Source organism: Haemaphysalis longicornis, unplaced genomic scaffold, assembly GCF_048455015.1.
Source record: "Haemaphysalis longicornis isolate Haplotype H1 unplaced genomic scaffold, Haemaphysalis longicornis Haplotype H1 scaffold_1, whole genome shotgun sequence".
NCBI classification, from domain to species: domain Eukaryota; kingdom Metazoa; phylum Arthropoda; class Arachnida; order Ixodida; family Ixodidae; genus Haemaphysalis; species Haemaphysalis longicornis.
The window spans coordinates 388,418,447-388,438,872 of NW_027526203.1; the positions used below are offsets into that span (position 1 = coordinate 388,418,447).

The 20,426-nt window shown below is 47.0% G+C and overlaps 1 long non-coding RNA gene and 1 other non-coding gene across 2 annotated transcripts; one reads left to right on the plus strand and one right to left on the minus strand.

The window, feature by feature from the left end:
- Positions 1 to 2,446: 2,446 nt before the first annotated feature.
- LOC144155251 (uncharacterized) lies at positions 2,447 to 13,352 on the minus strand. Its single transcript, XR_013319545.1, has 3 exons — positions 12,633 to 13,352; positions 9,595 to 9,713; positions 2,447 to 5,040 (listed from the first exon to the last, which is right to left on the minus strand). It is a non-coding gene; the product is annotated as an uncharacterized LOC144155251 (long non-coding RNA).
- A 3,343-nt stretch (positions 13,353 to 16,695) lies between these two features.
- Positions 16,696 to 16,768, plus strand: Trnat-cgu (transfer RNA threonine (anticodon CGU)). Its single transcript has one exon. It is a non-coding gene; the product is annotated as a tRNA-Thr (tRNA).
- Positions 16,769 to 20,426: the final 3,658 nt, after the last annotated feature.

The following is a 20,426-nucleotide window of genomic DNA, read 5'->3' on the forward strand; positions in this document are numbered from 1 at the left end:
TACGTCGTTCGAGAAAGATAATCCAGACCATGGGAAGCACTATCCACCCGCAGAAGTACAATGCCGCATTTCATCGCGAAACGAACGCGTCCACAACACACAGGAGGCGATGCACACACACACACAGCTTCGGTCACTGCATTGGCTTAGCTGCAAGCTTCGTTCGGACAATCAGCGATGCTACGACGATACAGAGCTGCGTGAGGACGACGTGCTAACCACTTCACGTATTTAAAAACACAGGGGCAAAGAACTAGGTTAATCGGAAGCAAAAAATATGTCGTCCATTATAGTGCCTGAAATATACTGGCTAGTGTGCCGAGGGCGGCCTCCAGGCGGGCGCCGGGAGCGATGTACGCGGCCGGCTGCAGCTTGGGGCGCTGCCGTGCGGGAGTGTGCGCGTTCGTTCGGCCCGAGCAGATCGCGCGGTTACCTCCGAGCTGCGGCGCAGACGGCAGCGGCAGAACTTTCCATTCCCGCTTGCGACGAAAGCGAGCGAATGCGACGTAAATTCTGTCGCGCGACGAAAATTTGTCCCGACCATTCGACAAAAACGATCGTCGCGCGACAAAGCGACGGAATTCCTGCCGCTTTCACTCGCTTTCGTCGCAAGTGCGAACGGGCCTTTATGCGCAATCACATAAAACAAGCTCTTGCTTATCGCCTGAGCATACGGTTTATATCTGACTACGTTACACTGTGCTTGCCAGTGTATTTAAACGATGTCACTAGGTTTGAAACGTACGCGCTCGGCGTGCAGCTTTGTAAACGCAAGCGGCCTCACATACGCACGCTATTTTGCTGCTAATAGAGTTTTAGTACAGCGTTTGTGGCCTTTGCATACGCTAAACGCTAAATTTTTGCATCCCGCTACGTAAACACTGCGAGGGGAGTTTTAGTAGAGCGGTAGAGCGTCTAATCAGTTTTGCGCAGCGACACACTAATGCATACGGCGCCATCTGTCAAATGTTTTCCGAAATGTCTCGCCGGCTCATCTGCTATCGGAGTGCCGGAGTGTTTGGACATTTTACGACTATCCAAACAAGTGCAAACATACGCTTTCCCTTCAGTGTTGAATGCAATACATGGGTGCAGCTTGTCAGAACACGGGTTCTCGCTGATCGAGTGCGGCGTTGGTTAAATTTGCTCTGCGCCTTCCCGTTCATCGCCGCTGATAAAGCGATCCAATACGGCGCGTTTTGTGCACGGGTTCTGTGTCGGTTTAAAATGTCCTTTTTCACATGCCGCCGGTAGTAGGAATTACAACCACCGCAAAATAACACCCGGCACCAGCGGGGTCACATCTGAGACCGCGTTTTTTGGATAAACAGTGCGCGGTGCACCAAAGGGAACGAGCGCACGATTCTCCCCGCGCGGCTGCGAATTCGCCGCCGATACCAACGGCAGCTACGTACACCGCGAAAGGGCAAGGCCACGCCGCACACATGCGGCCAGGTCCTTCGTTCACTTTTCCAGCCTTTAGAGGAGTGTCCATGGGGTCAACAAAGATGAAAAAGCCGAAAGAGCTGGCCCGTAGCAGACGGCAGTCTGTGGGAGCGCAATAGCGGAACTTCGTCACCGCTGAGGAGCGGAGCATCATGGGAGGGGAGGCCAACAGCGAAGAAACAGTTGAAAGGAGGAGGAAATACGGCGCGACGATAATGCGCGGTTTTTGATTTACGATTTCTCAGCTAATACTCATCGCTTTAACAAAATTCTTGCAGGAGGAGATTGCTAATACGTTGCTTTATTTGGTTACATGTACATCCATGCATCGGCGGAAGGCATTTCAGGACCCCTTTAAAGGGGCTTGGTATACAGCGTTTCAGAGAACTACATGAGTGTTTATGGAGGTATTTGGTATAAGCCACTAGGGCCTCCATATTTTCACACGGCCTCGTAGTTCTCCTGAAAATTGTCTTCCCAGCATCATTTTTGTAGAGTGAGACATACTTTAGAGGGCCTTGGGGTACAGCGCTTTAGAGGAACACATGGGGTCTCATCGAGGTACTATTTAATAATAAAAAAAAAAAGATCGGACGCGTATCTATTAACTTCGTTGCAAATGTCGCCGAAAGACGATAGTCTTCTGCCGTCCCTGCCACATAAATGCCTCTTTCCTCTCCCCCGCCTACCCCTGACTTTCTTCCTCTCCAGTCTCGCTCCTCCCACGTAAACACGGTGGAAATTTGCTCCACTCATTTCAAATTTCCCGCGTTCCAGCTCTCGCGCGCCATCCATTGGAACCTTTCGTCACTTTTCTAGGCTTGGGCGCGAGCTCTTTTTGTATTTTTGTGTTAAGAATTTTGTTTTCAACGTGTACTTCTTTTTTCGCAGTCGCCATAATCAATCAGACATCTATTGTATTATCAATTAAACGACCACTGCTATATATATATATATATATATATATATATATATACATATATGCGTAACACTTTCGTTACGTTCCACAACGTTGACAAGCATGAATGATGGTACCAGATTTAGTGGTTTGGAAAGATTTTGCCTAAATGAACCTTCTCCTTCCAAAATGCATTCAACTTTTGGCCGGTCGGTTGGATCGAGGGCCAGACAGTACAGACCGACCAAAATGTTCGGGTTTAAGTAGCCCAAAAAGGACTGTCGTCTTTAAAGTCACCTGGGCCGCCATACTTTGATATCAGACTTCGTATATCGCCTCTAAAAATGCATTTCTAGCAAAGCGCGTGTGTATAGCAGTGAAGCTGAGCTTAAAGCGCATTTACCCGACAATGAGCACTTGGGAGCTTCTGGCCTTTTATTTCTCGTCAAGTCTTTCCGTACTTGTAGTCGTTGCCGTGTACTCATTCATCGGCGATTCAATGCCTTTTGCTTTGTTTTCTCAATTCGCCTCTCGCAGGCACTGAGGCCTCGCTGGTGACGACGGGAGACCCACCGCGCGCAGCCCTGTGTTCGCGGGCTGCCGTTTGACGGAGCGTCCGACCCTGCAATGGTGCGGGCCGCAGCAGAAGCTGCGGCTCTTTGTACCGGACCTCGCCCCAGAGCTGCGGAACAGTCCCACGGGCCTGGCGACGGGTTCAATGGCCCGGGTCATGCATCAACTCTGACAGATGCACGCACGCGCAACGGTCTATGCTGCGCCAAGCGTCGGGCCACCTCCGGCTGGTAGCGCACATGTCTCGCGCTGTCGACGCCAAACCTTTCTTCTCGTAAATGCATGCGGGCGCAGCGAAAGGCTTAGCTGTCCCCCGCAGTGAGCACTTCTCGCTTTTGGCGTTTGTTACAGTGGATACAGTACACTGCGAGCGTTATTTAATCAAAATTTCTACCGTTTCGGTTACGTGAGAGACTGCGAGAGAGCGCCGACACAAAATGTGGGATGAAAGGCTAAGCTGGCAGGCCGTTGAGACACTAGCATAGGTCGTGCAGTAGAGTAAACTGTATTTTTCTATAACAGTAACGTCACGACCTAGTTGGGTTTGCGGAAACAACAGGGCACATGGTATAATTGGCACTTACCGCACAACAACAGTAAGCGGTAAGTCGAGGACTAACAGCAAGGACCAACAGCTGCTTTATCTCACAAACAAGTGTATTCTAAACGTACATATACTAAAAAAACAACAACAGATACTGGTGGGATTGCGCAGAAAAGTCAGCAAAAATTCCGTGTCATTTAGTAGGCAACAGTGTGGTGCTGCACATACTAAAATGTTCGGTCTGAGAGGCTTCGAAGTCATTTACGACATGCGGCTGCATTGTGGGAAAAATCGTGCCAGATAATTACAGGCGTGCGTGAGTGCAAGAATCATTACTATTGTGAACTGTCAGTCATGCGGGGCTCTGTATAACGCAGCTAGAATGACTGTGAACAAGCACAAGAACATGTCGCGCTGCAGAGTTGTACTAATTCCTTATCAAGTTAAGGCAGCCAGTTAATCGATAAATGGATTGATCTGATTTGCCTGTAGAGTTGGCTCGAGATTCAAACCAGTCCTAGAAAAAGGAAAAAAAAAAAAAGAAAGCGTTCACTAATGCGTAATGCGTAAGCGAAGCTGTACGCAACCTTCACGACCATCCCGAAGGCTCAAGTCCACGATTGCAGCCGATTTGTTGCTTCTTCGCTGCCGCAACAACATTTACTCCATCATTGTTGCTATCAGTGGGAACTTCTTTCATTTGTTTTTTGAAGTGATAATCATTAGACATCACCTTGGAGGGGCGTACGCTATGACGCGTCTTTCTCGTTCCGAGCAAGTGTTGTCACGGCTACGGCGAACGCTGGAGTTTTTTCTTGCCCCGAACAAGTGTTGCCACGATTACGGCAAACGCTTGACAAACGTGTGCGGGGACGCGTGGCGGTCGCCACGAGGCACGCACGCACCAGGCTCCGCATTTTCTTGTTTTTTTTTTTAAACTGCAGGGCAGCCGCCGCAATTTTGGCCAACCTCCCTATGTGGGTATACTTGGCTTGACAAACGTGCGCAGCCGACGCTCGGCGGTCGTCGTGAGGCAAGCATACACGAGCGCTAGGCATTTTCTTGGTTTTGTTAAATGCCGGGCGGTTGCCGTGAGGCCCGCGTTCACGTGCGCGTGCTCGGCAATTTCTTTGTATTTTTTACTGCGGACACGAAAAATTACGATTTGCTAAACAGCTTCGCTGCTAAAAAAAACCACATGACCTCCTGGCACTAACAGCACTCAAGGAAAAATAAGGTTGGTTAGACGCGTCCTGCCACATAAAAGGCATCCCACGCGAAAACTCAACGTAGCTTGCACGTCTCAGATACAGCATGAATTAATGAAACATTTTGTTTGTCACATGTACACGCTATTTGTAGCCCACTATTTGTTGCTTCACTAATTTGAACGCAAGCTTTGACACACGCGGGACGAATGACACCGCGTTTCAGCTTTTGCAGAATATACTTATCATTAGGCAACCAGGGAGCCGGATTTCGTTCAGGACGCATTTCCCGTGGTTTGGTTTCGACGGCGGCGATTTGAAAAGGTCCGACGTGGCACAGCTTTCAATGTCCCTGTTAAGTGCTCCTGCACCTGCAAAAGAGTAAGGCGACCGGCTTAATTATCGAGGGCACAAGCCGAGAAGGCGAAGCTTGTGGTTATTCGTTTAATGCAGCTGGCACTGAAACAAATGCTTTCTCGCGATCAGCGAAAGTTCTGATAGCTTTAATGTTGTAATGGATCCCGCTCTTAGGAAAGCAAAAGAAATTAAGGTTTATGTTGATTTTATAATTGCATGTTCTTTTTAAACGTTTTTTTTCTTCAAATGTATCGTGCTTGCGATGTTTACTTTCGGGAATGCAAGTGCTAAGAGGTACATAAAAGTGTTCGTTTTTTTAGGACATAGATTGAGCTTACATTATTATCTCTAAATTATGTTCCTAAACGTAGCTACTACAGCGTCTTTGTTCTTAATTGAACCTACAAGCAACAGTAGCAGTGAGCTCAAAAGGAGAGACACGCAGAGCAGCCTAGCACGGAAGAGTACGGGGAGAAATATCGCTTCACGCGAGTTGCCCTGAGTCAACTATAAGTTGGGCAGGAGCACTCATAAATTTTTCGAGTTCTTTAAGACAACGCAGTCAAGACAATGAACATAATTATATAAAATATTTATTTTGTATGGAGATATCTTTATCCAACTTGTCTACTCTTCCGTTTTTGGGTCACGTATATCTCGCGTGGCATCCCACAACCGAATTCACGCTACTGTAGCTGCTTCCAAATATGTGGCCGTCATCTTATTATCTCCAAATAAAAAAACTGCTCACTACACCTTAATTTAATTTGCCAAAACAGGCCCGAATGAACAATCATTGACCAATGACACGTAATCATCGAATGACCAGGTCCTTTATGCGATATGATTCAAAAATTGGATCTGTGCTTCGACGTTTTTCATTTCTCAGTGGTATGGTATTTCCAAATATATTCATGGGGTGTATGTTGGAGAGTCATTAGACCTAATTTGCCGCATTCGTCGTATCTATTTGTCATTTGGGTGCGTTCCGGCGGAGATGAAGTGCCGATGGGCCAGTATGTAGACACAGGATGCAAGCACGCTCTCTAAGGAATAGCCATGAAATGTCTTCACTCCAATGCAACCAAATGATCAACCATCTTGCTCAAGAAGCGAGTAGGTCAATGAGGAGGTCCACGATACGATTTCCCTGGGAAAATAGGTTAGTCGCTGTGACACTGGGCTTTTAAAACCAAACATAAATTTGGTATTAACACCATTCAGCAATGGTCAATTGCAGTTTTAACAAGATAAAGATGCACGGGAAAGGGGCCTCTACTTCAAACACAATAAAATGTGACCGTCCCAGTTCCTTTTTTATTAATAAACTTGGTGAAGGCCAGTGATCCCCATCACCACCATCATCCCCGTCACCACCGATATTGTAATTATTGTGGTCATCCTCATTATCCAGTCTCGCAGGGTTTTATAGCTTGTAACGATGCACGAGCACCGTGTGGCCTTTTATTGCGTCGGGGGTAGAGATAATGAAAGCTCCAGTAGGCAAAATTCAGTTTGCCTTAAGTTAGAGCTTCTCCTCACCAGGCGTAGCGCCATAGATTGCAGCGTGTTCTTAGCCTGTTTTTCAGAGATCAACCCACAGCATTCCGTTGAAACGTGCGCGTTACTAGACGGGGCAAAAGACATAGGGGTAAACAAAAGAGGTGCTGAATCAGCGCCGTCTGTGTTTGCCCCTAATTTCTTTTGTCCCCGCCTAGTAACGCGTTGTACTCAACAGAATGAATATTAACCAACTCGCCCAACTTCATCCTGATTGAGCCCACAACAGTATAACTTAATAACTGATACTTCTTCTGCACACATTTATATATTACCACCGTGCCTGCCCACCAATACACTCAATTTAGACACAATTTTTGTGCGAATATCGCTGTACATTGAAAGTCGATTAACGCATGCATGCATATTCAATTTTTTATATTATCTTTAACAAATGAGTCGCATTGTTCACCAGTTTGCGAACAGAACGTGTTCGTGGGACAGTGGAACGAGGAGAGCGTCCGCCAGGCAACGGGATCCAGGCGAAACAGATTTGAACGCGTAAAACCCCCACACGAAACACACGCACCCCCAGGGGGCACACTATAAGCCTTGCGTTGCGCTCGTCATTGTTTCCTATCCCTAAACACTTCTTAGTTTGAATAACATAAACAGAGCTAGCACGACCGCCCAGGCGTACACGAAGGATAGAGAAAATGATAATAAGCGCATCTGTATAGGGAGGCGCTTTAGCCGGCATTTGACTCGCACGAGACGCTGCAGCCCCGTCCACAGACCTTTGCAGTGTGTCAGGCGAGACAAGCTGTCAAAGTCTGCTCGGCCATTTTTAGCGGCCGGTGTCGCGGAGGAAAGCTCCACGCGAAGAATCCTCGTGGTTTTTCGCGAAGGCGCCGCGTGGTCCGAGGAACAATGACACCGGGCTGAAAAAGACGGAGAGTAGCGGCGTCGCAAGCAGACAATGGGCCCCGCGGCCGACATGTGCCGACTGGCGGCGATCCGCCCCTCGCACATTTTATGCAAGTTCCGTCGTCGTCTTTGCAGCGCCTGTAGCGAAAACAGGTCACGGGGCGTCGCGCTCGCATCTGCACACTGAATTCCTCGTCGTACGCTGAAATCGGAAGACTACGCTCTTAAGCGCACCCTGGGTCCGCTGCCCCACCGCTAAGCCCAGTGACCACCAGTTCCCCAACGGTATACCAACAGGGCGAACGACAATGGCCAGAACATGACACTACACAACGCGACGTGTTGCGCGATACGACTACGGAGACCAGCTTTTGGTGTCTAATCGTATGCTTAGGTGAAATCGCAAACCCCCGCACCGCCTTCATTAGGCCTAGAGGGTGGTCAGCCCGATGCGTTGTTGTTGTGTAGCGTACCGACGGGCGTTAACAGTGTACACGCTTGCGCTGCCCTATGCCGCCGTGAAGTCCCCTTTCAAAGTCGAATCGAATGCCTAACTCAAGTCATCATTCCCCGAACTACCTCCTTTGGTCGTAGTAATTGGTAATGCAGGTGCTTTGCGCGTTTTGGAGTGACGCTAGGGCATATGCTGTCGCTTCAGTGCAAGAATGCCGTTGGCACATGCGCTTTTCTTTAATGAAGGGGCCATTTACAGTAATTTTATGGACATTTTGAAGTTCTAATGAATGATTTAGTGGAGAAAGTCGATCAGATGACTTCAAATGTTTCTATAATTAGAGGTGTCGTGGTTGAGAATCCTTGAATGTTTCGAGGTATGAATGCAGGTTTTTTTTTGTTTATTAGCGTAATGACCTTGGACTTTGGGATATTTAAATATGAACCTGGTGATGGCTGTGAACGTATTGCGGAAAACAAGCCGGATTTTTTTTTGAGCGACAAATGAAAAACATCTTATAGGTGATCTGAGATTTTTTTTAATTTATATGAATAATACAAATTGAAAATAATTTTCTGGAGTAATTTCAACTTGGATAAAGACTCGTACTGCGAATTAATTTGGTATGGCGTTACGAAGCACCAGCCTGCCTTTTTGGCTGAGCGTCTCAACTGATGACAATTCGTCACACGTAGCACGCAGAACTTGGATTCGTATGATCCTTAATAGTCATTTTCCACATCACATCAATATAAGCAGTTTTGTGGTTTTAATGTGGTTTTTGTGGGATATAGGCTCTCTATCCCAAAGGAAAGGGCATCACTTAAAAGTCGTTGAACCGAAGCGGTTTTTCTGGTATGGCCCTATATAGAACATTTGGAAAGGGAATGTTTAGATATAACAGCACTAAGTATGTCGCAAAACCGAATGCTGGCCCCCATAACAGTGAGCCGCGCTGCAACACACCATTAATTGCACGGGAGATAAAAGAGCTATTTAAAAACTTGTCCACAGCTGAAAAATAATTAAGTGCATTCTTCCCTATTCCTTCGTGCGGTTTTTTAATCACGCATTGCACGAAAACCGAGCTGTTTGCATACGAACGGTAGCGTCGCGTTCAGACACTAGATGACGCCACATTTCAGATTTCAGAAACTTCAGCGCCAAATTAAAATGATTTTTGCCAATGTATTCGGAAGTTCATTGCAGTTACCGCAGTACATAAAACGTTGGTTTTTATGTGAGCCAGAGAACACGCACTCCACAAAAAAAGTGGTTGGCTGTCCCTTTAAAGGTGAGGCTCACGCTTGGCAAATTTCTTTTGCATTTACTGCGCTAAAAGAGCACACAAAAATTCTCTTTCACATATGCATCTTTACCATAAATGAGTCCGTCCATTTGCTTGTCACTAAGATCAGGAGATTTTTGTTAGTAAAAAGTGCGCACTAGTCAACATTATATTATTTTATATATACGCTTTCTTCGCAATACCACCTGCGATATTAAGAGATCTCGCACACACACACCTGCGAGGCATGAATGTCGTTTCCCGACTTCTGAGCCATTGTTAACATTTGGTTCCGTGGTTCGTGCAGTACGCAAGATGTACTTGGGGCTTATTCTATTTTCAAATCGAGGGACACTTTGCAACTCGCGAATTCTAGAGAGCCACAAACAGCAAACGTACTTTTGTTCGAGTTCCTCGGAAAGCTGACGTGGTTTTGAACATTTAAGACAACCTATACTTTGGTCTGTCGACACTCACAAAGCTTTGAGCTATGCGAGTTGTGCAGTTCGCATGGGACCCTGGAAAAAAAAAAAAAAAACAATCAAAGCACTACATCATGCAAGGGGGGCTGGTAAAGATAATATCTATGTACAAGCTTGAGGCGTAAATGCAGGCATTCCGCCCTCGAAATTCGGTGAACATGATGGCCCCCACAGAAGGTAGAGGGACGTGGATGCATATATTTATATTACAGCTGTACCACAGTATAAAAGGCTCGAAACGGAACAGGAAGCGTCTGCGTGATTGTCGCACCGGAGTTCGCTGGATTTTTATGCGACTAACACGAAGCATTGCTGAAGTGAGGAGTAATCCAGGACAGTTTCAGCACTTCAGGTACTTCCTTATGTACCCTGCTAATATGATATTGTGACGTCACTCGGGTCAATAGTGCCTTTGAGGCTTGACTGGGAATTATTTTCGCACATGTGGTCGTTACACGGTGGACTTTTCCCATTCAGAACACATCGGGAATGTTGACGTTCCCCATGCATTCTGCAGCTAACTTCACGCCGAAGCATCCTTCACAAGACACAGCAACTGATGGAATGGACGACTTTTCCCTACGGCCGCAGGTTACAGCAGCGGTTTGAAATAGCATCAGTGATTTGTTGCGAGGCCAGACAAGTGTACGCCCAAGGAGGCGACAAAAAGAGCGGCTTGTCTTTATATGAGAGCTTGAAAACATCTGTTTTGTCGCAAGCGTCTTTCGACTTCGGACTCAGGCGTAAACGCCTCCCCTAGGCCCCCCTCCCCCCCCCCCCCCCCCCCCCCCCCCCCCTTGTAAAAAAAGCATAGCCTGGTGGTACTGTTCAACTGACGCTATACAAAAGCCTCAAAACTAGTAATCCTGGAGATAGGTTATTGTATAACTGCTCCGGGTAACAGGTGATAATAGTATTAATAAAAAAGAGGTTTGCATGTACAGTTGCAAACAATCTGCCTACACTAACGGGATCATTTACTCCCCGTAACCCTTCATTGAAACATTTCGTTGACCTCCCAGAAGCCGAATCTCGCCTCGGAATATTATCCGCGAAACAATACACTAAATATCTTAAGGCGCTGTTCAAGCCGGTAGATACTACTGAGGGATGTCTTATAATTAACCAGGGCCCAAATTCCGGAAAGATTACAACAGTTTCATTTACTCCGCAAGGTGGGACCATTGTGGGTGGAGCCATGCCTTGTGCAGTGCTCTGGTGGCGGGTGCAGCGTACCGGCGGCTGCAGTGAATAGGCGCTGCGTGAATAGAACCAAGAAAAGACGCAATTTTAAAGAATGTTCACCCGACCTCCCTTCTCGTACAGGTTATCCCCTCATCCCCAAACTGCGCAACGTTTGGCACTCGCAACAGATACAGGCCGCACGCTACGTCACCAACAGAAGGCACATGGCATGACAACGCCATTCTCAGGGATTGAGATAAAAATTTCAGAGTTGAGGGACTTGGACAGGCAATGGCATGGTAAGAAGACGGGAGACGAGCAAGCCCTGAATTCACGAGCTTGAGGGTTTATTTCGAAGGCGACGGGTATCATAAAGGGCTATGCCGCACAGGAAGCAAATCACTTTATTACTGAAGCAATAGATATGCCTTCTGTTACGAGAAAAAAATGCAAATACTGACCCAATATGTTTTTCTTTTTGCACATCTTATGCGACCATGCAAAACGATTGAATATCCGGCTTCATTATTTCTATAACAATAAAAAATCACCCAGACAATGTGTAATAAAAGAACCGTGAAAATGTAACCATACACAACCGAAATTGATACTGAGAGGTGGTGACACCTTTATGCCTTTCATCTCTCCTCAATCCATCGAGAGGTCACACAACGCATTTATTGGATGGTAGCAAATTTTTAGGTCGTGGTTGCGGGTCTCAGAAAAGGTCAAGACATATTGCAAGAACTAGGACGAACACAATCAATGCATGAAGCTCGTTTTGAACTGTAGGCACCTGTGTTAAGATGTTTTGTAGGAATAGAGGAAATTTTAAGCTCCTGCAGCGGCACGAATACACGCTAGCACTTCGTGATTACCTGAAAGGTGCTGTAAGGATGCCCACAGGAGCTGGTAACAGTATTTAGAGAAAACTGTATGAATTCTTTTACGCGTTGCTAGCTTGGTAAAAAAAGATGGCGCACCGGGGCGGCCGCCCCAGTGCATTAAGCAGATCAGTAGGACATAGCGCAGCTCTGCATGTCACCAATACACTTGACGCGAAATTTGGGAGCAGGTATCACCCATCGACAAACAAGTCCGGGTGGCTAAAGAGAGGTGTCACTGTAATATTAAGACAGAAACGTCAGCCTAAATCACAGCACATCACGAAAACTTGCGAGCCCGAGTGAGCATGCGTGCGCCACGTCTAGAGCGAAAGATGAGATCAATTCAGTCTTATCAAGAAGAAGCGCGGTTGTCTGTCAACAGTACCAGCTATACGTGCGCAACGCGAACTTACGCGTCCTAGCTCCGTTGGCAAGCGTTCGTCTCGTCAAAGAAAGTGGTACTCCTTGGCTGCTTTGCATTAAAACAGGCATCCCTGATGAACTTTTTCGAGTATCGGCATTAGCTCAATAGGGCGCATTGCATGGCTTCACGCGAAAGCCACCATTCGACGCTAGGCCAACACGTTGCTGACCAAGACAAGAGTTACACGTCAACCGCGAGCGCACACTGTAAAGGTCCTTTTGTCCAGCGACATTATTCTTCGAAAAGTAGACGCATCGAGCGGCAGGTGCATGCGGATGTGGCACGCATCCGTGCTCGAGGGAGCGTGGCAGACGCTCGCTGAACAAGCTATTTCGAGCTTCCTGTTGCGCCGACACTAGACCGCGCTGGCATGCTAGCTTCGTAGTTCCGTACAAAAGGCCTCGGCCAGCACGGCAGCGCGTAATTTAAAGAAAAAGGCGATAAAAGTGAGCGGCTCACCGGCTTGATCGCGGCGCTAGCGAGGCTCCCCCTCGGACGGCGCCGGTGACACATCAGCGCCCAGCGCGCGCACTGTGCCAGGTAACCTGGCGCCAAAATCGTAGCCATCGGTGAGGACTGTAGGCCCCGCGTGAGCGCCAAAGTGCCTTTTTATAAGAGACCCCGCAGCGCGTCACGGCGGGCTGTGCGCCGATTCGCTGTTGACCAGCTGTGGGACGCCGCGCGCTCGACGCACATGTTGATTCAGCTTTCCCCAGAAAGAGCGGCCACGGATCGTGGCTCCCGGCAACGCCGACGCCGCGCCGGCCCCTGCAGGCGTCGTGGGGCCCGGCTTCTGGTGCGCCGCTGTCTGCCATGCATGCAAAGCGCTGCTACCCTTCATTGCCTGGTGGCCCCTCCCTGAGGGACAAGAGGCCGCAGTGAGCGCGGCATCACGTCACTGGTCCCTTCAGGCCGCCGAACGCTACAAACAAGAGCTTTTGCGAGGCGCTCCTGCAGGGAGACTCGACTAAATGTCCGAACTCCGCCTTTTGCGGAGGAATTTAGTGGGCGTCCGCACCGCTCGTTTCGTGCACCCACACTTGCCTACACTACGAACTGGAGCGCACGTCCACCGCCATTCTCTTGTCTGCAACGCCAAACAAATAAGCCATACTGCATCCCTTGGCATTACTGCAGGTGTACTATAGCATGCTCATGTTTGGGCCACCTGGTACATTATTAACCATACCACACAGCCATGCACTAAACTTAATCTCAAAATGTGACCCGGAGAGAAGAAGCACAGGGAAGCACAACTACTGCGTTTTATTCTTCTGCCGCCCTGTGGTTCTGCTCTCTATGTCACTGTTTTAGGCTACATTTAAAGCGTGGTTGTTTGCTGATTAACAAAATGGCATTGTTCGTTGAATGTGATTTTGACAAAGGCTAACATTGAGAGTCGCTCAGCATACACCGATACCAATAAGTCATATAAACGTCGGCTAATGTAGATTATTGGCTCAATAGTGACGTTGAGTTTTTTTTTTTTTTTTGCTAACCAGACGTCGAGTTTTTAGAGAGGTAGTACTAGGATAGCATTAATGGGAGAATCTCAGTAGCAGTAAAGTAATTTACAAAATCTTTCAATAGGCTGTTAGGTACAAATGTTGGCTTTGCGATATCAGTACAAAACACGCTTTGAAAATTGATTAATAAATTAAGTACAGTGAAGCGTGCCGTGCCTTCTGTGCCAAACACAATGTGTTTGAATCATCTGCGGTATGACGTATAGAAATCAATTTAGTCATGCGCTTGTTCATCGCGTTTGAGATTCCATCCGTCTTCACATATTTACATCGGAGGTGATACTCTGGAGCAAAATTATATATAGTTCAAGTTCAAGCTTATTTCCCACAAGCGAGTTGGTGGTACTGAGCTTATAATTTTGCGCTCTTAGAGTACCTAAGAAAGAGGCGACATTTTTGTGACTTTAGATATAGATGAGCTAATTTAGAAAAAAAAAACGTGATCATTTGATTCGAGCGCGAGCACAGAGATGCTGAAATACGCATAGAGGGCATGTGTAGGGCCACCATCCGAAAAGTTAAGCTAGAATAATAATAATAAAAAAAACACGTACTCGCCAGCTTTCTTTTGCAGTGCTGCGGGCTCCAACGACACGTGTGTTTAGTCATTCAAGTTCGTGTTTAGAACTAATGCACGCCTCGACGATGGTACTCAGAATAGTTGCTTTTGCTAGGTTGAATACACAGGGTACGTTGACCCGATTTCACTGCTATTGCACAGTGAAGACGAGTGTGAGGTCGAGGGCATGAGGTCAATGAAAGGTTGCGTGCGGACAATGTGACCTAAGCTCTGGTCTAATACGTCAAACAGCGGCGTGTGTGCGCATGTAAGGGACATAATGCGCTTCTCACAACCCAAAAGAGGAAACAACAGGCGTACGGGCCCTCGGAAATTAGTTTAAACCATTTGAGGCGACCTAACGGGAGCCGGAGAATTTCAATCCACGAACATTTTTCACCTGCACATGTCGCCTCCGTCAAAGTATACACCGACCACAGCCTGGAATCGAACCAAAGAACTCGTTCTTGCCATCGAAACAGCACTAGACAGCCTCAGTAAATCAGGAGATGCCACTACTGCATGCTCCGTCCAGCTTGCATGATTTTTCATACGTAAACAACTGACATTGAGTAAATATTGTGGCTGAAATACATTTTTCTGTTCCCCTTTCCCTCCCCCCCCCCCCCCCCTTCCGGAGTTGTGTCGCGAGTTGCTTCCTTACCGCATCCCAAAACTTCCGCTTCCGCTTACTCCGTTTCCATGGTGCTGAAGTAGGTCCCCGAGGTGGATTTGCTTCTTGCTACAGCCTACAGCTTCACAAGGGCTTGGGCTTCAGTGCTTCTTCTTGGAGTGCAGCTTGGCGCGAACAGCATTCGAGGCACATTTGCCGTCAGGGTAAGCACAACTCATGCCGAGACAATGGGCTGGAAACGGTCTGCGCTATGTAACCCTGCAACAAACGGGCGGCAGGCTGCTTCTATAGCTATTATCTACTATGCGCAGCTGGATTAACACATTCCCGTGCGAAACACGGGCACTGAATGACGAGCCAGGATATAAATGATCGATTTAAATTCTCGGCACGAAACACACGCGCACACACAAAAAAAAAGAACAGAAGAAAATCGGTAGCTTCCCACCTGTCACAGAGTCCACATGGAGGGCGTAGTGTATATCCCTTTCCTTTTCCGCTATCGTGATTAGTCGTTCCGCCTCTGTCATCAGAAATGGGCGAAAAGCAATCTCCAATGAGGAAGACACACCTGACATTTAGAATACTAACATGCGTTTCTTTCGCGAATTTTTGTTTCCGCCTGATCTCGACTGTTAGTTTTGTGGGTTTTTGATTGTTTGTTATTACCACGCCTTGAATTGTTTACCACGCCTTGAATACTTATGTTTCAGCTTATCCTTCAGGTTTAGGTGCCGTAAAATAACGGAAATATCATGTTGATCTTGGAGATTCTGGCCATCTTTTCTACGGTTTTGTAGCATACATCAATAAACAGCCATCAGCCGCAAATCCTGGACCATCGACTATCTCCCTTACAATATCTATCTATCTATCTATCTATCTATCTATCTATCTATCTATCTATCTATCTATCTATCTATCTATCTATCTATCTATCTATCTATCTATCTATCTATCTATCTATCTGTCCTGTCCTGTCCTGTCCTGTCCTGTCCTGTCCTGTCCGTCCGTCCGTCCGTCCGTCCGTCCGTCCATCCGTTCGTCCGTCCATCCATCCATCCATCCATCCATCCATCCATCCATCCATCCATCCATCCATCCATCCATCTATCTATCTATCTATCTATCTATCTATCTATCTATCTATCTATCTATCTATCTATCTATCTATCTATCTATCTATCTATCTATCTATCTATCTATCTATCTATCTATCTATCTATCTATCTATCTGCCTGCCTGCCTGCCTGCCTGCCTGCCTGCCTGTCTGTCTGTCTGTCTGTCTGTCTGTCTGTCTGTTGTGAGCACAGGTATCATCGTTGCTACCGGCGGATAGCCCCGCTGGTAGCGTAGTGGTCATCTCACCAGACGCGTATTCTGGAGGTCGTGGGTTCGGATCCCACCCGGCGGGCATTTTTTTCTTCACTTTATTTCTGTCTTTCCAAATTCCCTATCTGTTTCAATGACCTACCGACCCCTCCCCTTTGATTTCCGAGGTTTTATTGACTCACAACCCTTATTTCTGTCTTAATTCAATTAGCCCCTCATTTTCCATTCTGATTCGCCATATGCATAGCGAGGGCCTCTGTTCTGGCAGTCTTAGTGCCATAGGGAGCTTAAGACGGTTCAACGCTGGTCGATCACTCTCGACATGTCGTAGACACTCGAGTCACGGCCCGGGGGTTAACAAGAAGGTCCCCTTCACCCCGAGTAGTCTGAGTGGCGCTGGCTACCACCCCCAAGCGCAGGAAACAAAAATGCCTTAGTATAAGTACCCCAGAAAGTGGAGGGGAAAATAGCCCGCCGGTAGCGTAGCGGTCATCGCACCAGACGCGTATTCTGGAAGTCGTGGGTTCGGATCCCACCCGGCGGGAATTTTTTCTCCACTTTCCTCCTGTCTTTCCAAATTCCTTATCTGTTTCAATGACCTACTACATCCTCCCCTTTGCTTTCCGAGGTTTTCTTGACTGCCGCCCCTTACTTCTGTCTTAATTCAACGAGCCCCTCATTTCCCATTCTGATTCGCTATATATATATATATATATATATATATATATATATATATATATATATATATATATATATATATATATATATATATATATATATATATATATATATATAAGATATAAGACAGAAATAAAGTTTAGCCGTCAAGAAAACCTCGGAAAGCAAAGGGGAGGATATGGTAGGTCATTGAAACAGATGAAGAGTTTTTGAAAGACAGAAATAAAGTGGAGAAAAAATGCCCGCCGGGTGGGATCCGAATCCACGGTCATCGCCCCAGACGCGTATTCTGGAGGTTGTGGGTTCGGGTCCTACCCGGCGGATATTTTCTCCACTTTCTTTCTGACTTTCAAAAAATCTGCGTCTGTTGCAACGATAATAAATGACCTACCGTATTCTCCCCTTTGCTTTCCTAGGCATTCTTGACTGCCAACCTGCATTTCTGTCTTAATTCAACAATCCCTAATTCAACAAAGAATTTAAAAAAAGCTGTAAGGTATATATACTCTAAGTTTCGTCCAACTGATTGACCTTCTGATCTAATTAGAGATAATGGCATTGAACTCCTTGACTCACGACGGAAAACATTTAGGCTTGATTTTCTTTCCCACCTTCTTCAGAGGGAAACAGCACTAGACCCGACACAGTACCTGACACCCGTATTGACATGACATACGAGACACCATCAACCCCGAACCCTAACACCTTATTTTGCACGCACAGATACATTTAAATTTTCTTTTTTTCCACGAACAGTGGAAGAATGGAACTTTCTAAAAGACTCTGTATAAGGATTCACTTTGGCTGTTTTGCTAACTGTGTTTTATTTGGGTCTGTAAACCTTTCCTTGTGTGTCGAATTCTTTCCTTTTTCCTTTGTCATCTCTGCCTGACTTGAGTGCCTGTATATGTACTTTTTACTTGTATCGTGCCCACCTGCTTGGACCTGCGAAGGTCTGCAGTATGCAATAAATAAAATGAAATGAAATATATATATATATATACCATAAACCCGCTTTTGTCCACTGCTGGACGAAAGCCTATTCCAAAGATCTCCAGCCATGTCTATCGAGTGCTAGCTGACTCCCCCCGTTCACCCCAAATTTTCGTAGTTCATCTCTCCACCGAGTTTTCGGCCGACCCCAAATGCGTTTGAGGTCTATTGGCAGCCAATATGTTAATCAGATGGTCCACCAGTCGTCCCTGCTACGCATTACGTGACCCGCCTATGCCTATTTTCTTAGCCTAATTTTAGCTAGAATGTCTTCTACGTTAGTCTGTTGCCTAATCACGGTTCGGTTTTCCTATCTCTCAGCGTAACCCCTAGCATTCTCCTTTCCATAGCCCTTTGGGCCGGTCTAAGTTTCACTTCAAGTCTTTTAGTGAGACCCCAAGTTTCTGCCCCGTACGTCATTGCTGGAAGAAGGCATTGAATTCTTTCCGAAAGCAGCACACCCCAGGATTTTTCCCAGGCATATATATATATATATATATATATATATATATATATATATATATATATATATATATATATATATATATATATATATATATATATATATATATATATATATATATATATATATATATATATATATATATATATATATATATGTGAGCGCGTATGTCGCGTCACCACGGCCTGGACATCGACGACTCTTCCAGGGACTTGTTCATACACTCTGGGAAATCTCCCGCATTCCCTCCTCGCCGTAACATTATCATTTTCATTAACATTACCCAATCCTCTTCCCTCGTGCATCATCATCATCGCTCTCGGTACGGTGTTCGGAACCCACTGGATCGCACTGGCGCAGAAACAGCGAGAATTCGCTCTGGGTGCGCAGCAGAGGTCGCAGACTTCTTCCTGCGGGCAATACTCTTGCGTCATGGGGCCCCTTGTGTTCTTTTGAGTGATCGGGGACGAGTTTTTCTGTCCAGTATTGTTGAAGATGTTCTTCGTGCTTCGAACACACTCCATAAAACCACTTCCTCCCGCAAACGAACGGCGTCACTGAAAGATTTCACCGGACAGTCTCGGATATGCTTTCTAAGTATATTCGACCTGATCCCACCAACTGGGACACAATTCTTCCATTTGTTACGTTTGCTTATAATACTGCAGTTTAACGGAACACCGGCTACTTTCTATATTTCCTCGTATTCGGCCGCGACCCATCGTTCATTGTGGACACCACATTTTTATCGGCTCCCGTGTCGACCTCAAGCCCATTCTAGAAACAGTTCCTCTCCCGTGTGAACTATTTCCGTCGAGTGGCTCCTCTGCAGACTGAAGCCAGCCAGCACGACCGCAAGGACCCCTACGACGCCAGCCACCGTACTGTTCGGTTCTGCACTGGCGACGAGGTCTTACTTTGGACGCCCAGTCCAAGACCAGGACTATGTGAAAAATTTCTTTACCGTTTCAGAGGCCCGTACACAGTCCTTGAGGGAACATCCCCTGTGAACTATCGTGTCACACCCAGTCAAGCTCCCTTGGGCCGTCGCTACTGTGGCACAGAAATCGTGCGCGTGTCACGGCTGAAGGCTTTTCTGCGCCGTACTTCATGAACATTGGCGGTCAGGCGCCCGCCTCCACTCGGAGGGGAAATTACTGTGAGCGCGTATGTCGCGTCACCACGGCCTGGACATCGACTACACTTCCAGGGACTTGTTCATACACTCTGGGCAATCTCCTGCATTCCCTCGTCGCCGTAACATTATCATTCTCATTAACATTACCCAATCCTCTTCCCTCGTGCATCATTATCATCGCTCTCGATACGGTATTCGGAACCCACTGGATCGCCGAATTACGTCCCGGTTCACCCGTTGCTCAAGGGCCTTACAATATATATATATATATATAAATATTGTCACGAATAAAGGTAGAAAAGCAGTATTTACTGGGTTTAAAAGACCTACAGACGGCACCGAAGCTGACGCACAACCAGAGCTGCAGTGGTAGCACCTTAGCCTCTTCTTCTTCTCAGCCCCAATGTTCAGAAAGACACTTACCCAAACAGGGAAATTGTCCCAGGCATGCGGCATTACCCCCTCCCCTGAGAAAGCATCGTCCCGATGCAGCGTCCCGATTGATGGTCCCAAGAGTCGTACGGCAAACACAGCAGTTCAAGATTCAGTCGAGCGGGTGTAGTACGGCTTCATTCGTGCTACGTGGACGACGTCGGATTGTGACGTGGTGCGAGGAGAACGTATCGTGCCCTCAGGAAGAACTTCGTAGTTCTCGTCGCTTGTCTGGCGCAGAACCTTGTAGGGTCCAAAGTAGCGACGCATCAATTTCTCGGAGTAACCCTCCGGCGAACAGGGCTCCACACCCAAGCGAGGTCTCCTGGTCGATATGTAACCTCCCTGTGACGCGCATTATACCTCCGGGCATCGTTTACTTGCTGGCATCGAATGCGCTGGCGAGGCAGCTGCCGTGTGGCCTCTGCACTCTGTGCGATTTCTTCGGCGTCTGTGGTGACGACAGAGCACTCGTCAGGTAAAAGCATGGAGTCCAAC